We start from the raw sequence: 2546 nt of genomic DNA on the forward strand, positions 1-2546 counted from the left end.
TCGATTGTTTCAGTCGTTATTTTTGGTTCGACTGATTTTACTACTTTTTACTAGTGACTGTCTCAGTCGACTACTTTCAGTAGCTGTTTTGGATTCGTCTGATTTTATTACTATTTACTATCGACTGTTTTAGTCATATATTTTTAGTTAATATTTTCGCTTCTACTGGTTTCATTCGACTGATTTTTAACATTCTGGCTTTGTCGTTCTAGCCGAGATCTTGACAAAAATATGCCGAATTTATGCTTACATAGATTTAAATGTAATAATATAGTTTTATGATTTTTTGGTTGTTTGCTTGTAACTAACAATATATTGTATATTAATATAGCAGGATTTTGGAATGCTAATTTTCAAGATCATTAATGTAACAAGGCAAAAAGATTAAAATTGTGAATAATAAATAGTAAAATACTTTTGACTGTAATTATGGCACTAAAAGGTTTTTTTTGATTGACTTTTTTATTTCTAACTCTCTCGATTTTTGTCCAGGTTTGTTATTAAGTTAACAAGAACAAGAAATTAACAGACTACAATATTATTTCTTTAAATATTATATCCTATTCTACGAATTTCCAGTATTAAATGTTTTAGGATGTGTGATGATAACATGACATAGTTGTGGTTCATATCATTTAGATTTAGAAAAAACAATGGTTTGTTTAATCGGTTTCCTACATAGAAGTTAATGAAATATATACATTTTATTTATCTAAAATAAACAACTTCTAAATGACTCGGTGTTGAAACAATTCGTATTTTAATTCAACGGCTTTGGCGACGTTTTTTAGCTATGCGAACTGGTGGGTTAACATCATGAAATACTAGGTTTTCTTGTAATAACAGAGTTGCATCCAGTTGACCAAAAAGGTTACGATAATAATATCTTAGCTTGTTTTTGACCAATTTAGTTAAAGGTCAATAGAGTTAAATTTATAAAATTTTGGTTTATCCTAAGTGTTATCCATTTTTATTTAAAAAAACATGGGAAACATTACAATTAATTATTCACTATACAGTTATTTTTCTTTAACATTGTTCATGATTTTAGACCCAAACTTAGCGTTTGATGGATGTACTCCTGATGGTGCACTCCACATAAATATTAAGCACTACTATTTTTTACACATATCTTAATTAGGCTAATTCAAATGAATTTATCTATCACCGAGTGGGTCGATTGCTGTCGGCCCATTGTCATTTCTACAATGTTTTAATATTCACGCAATAACCCTTTGATACTTTCCCTAAGGGTTTCTAATTAACGCAAAAAAATCAGGAAACTATAATCACCGAACCAACTATCGTCGACATGATGAAATATCTCAGTGAATTTCAGACTGAAATGCAACATAATTTATTTAGTCGGTTAGCAAACAGGGTAGAAAAATTAGAAAAATCTCAAAAAAAGTTAAAGAAAAACAAAAAATATGGAACGCAAATGGGCTAAATCAGCGACCTTCTCGAACATATATACTCGAAAAAAAAAAAGGTTAGAGTCTCGCATTAAGGGTCATTCTCAACACTAAAAACTATTTAGGCAGGAGTTCCACAGGGTACTGTCTTGAGACCACTCCTATATCTGCTCTATACTGCTGATATGCCAACAACAAAAGAAACAATACTTGTAACATTTCCCGGTGACACAGTTATCATATCAAAATATATATGCCCGTCTAAGGCTGTAGAAAAAGTACAAGAAGAGGTCAACCAAATCTACAAATAGGCTAGAGACAATAAAATATAGCTTAATAGTTCCAAATCGGTCCAGGTTCATTTTGCGTTGCGGCGAAATGTCAAAAACCTAATTATATCACTTGACGGATGCGCGATTCCTCAAGCAGAATCATCCAAATACCTCGAAATATATCTCGATGGTAGACTAAATTGGAAACAGCATGTTAGACAAAAATCAGATCAGATTAAACTCAAAGTCAAGCAACTGTACTGGTTACTCGGAAGATAGTCTCAACTTGACCTAAAATAAAAGAGATTGGTTTATCAGTTGGTAGATAATGGAGATTGGTTTATAAAGCTAATTTGGACCTACAGAGTACAAATAGGGGTTGCACTAAGAGGACAAACCAACCAGTAATCGAACGCACCCAAAACAAAGTTCTACGATTAATTACCAATGCTTATCGCTGCGTATCCAACGAAGAGCTGCACGATGACTTCGAAATCAAATGGATACACGAAGTGATTCTAGAATTCACCTTTAAACATGAAATAAGGTTGCTAAATCACAGCAACATGGAAGCAATACAGCTACGGGACATCACGCAGGAATTCAGAAGATTGAAATCAATCAAACCACACGAACTTGTTTAATGTATAAGTGTATTCTTAACATTAGCTTAAGTAAATTAGTTTTAATAAATAATTGTAAATAAAGCTTAAAGTATATCTAATGTAAGATGTAATTAACAAAAAAAACTAAAGGTTTCTAGTATTAGGTTTTTGTTGCCATCATCGCTAGCGTATCATAGGGTGTTAACAATCTCGCGAAGAACTTTTTTTTGAAAAGTTTGGATCATATTTATATT

This window comes from Rhynchophorus ferrugineus, unplaced genomic scaffold (genome assembly GCF_030347505.1).
Source record: "Rhynchophorus ferrugineus isolate W39M unplaced genomic scaffold, kcgeb_rfMv2 rfM2, whole genome shotgun sequence".
Taxonomy (NCBI): Eukaryota; Metazoa; Arthropoda; class Insecta; order Coleoptera; family Curculionidae; genus Rhynchophorus; species Rhynchophorus ferrugineus.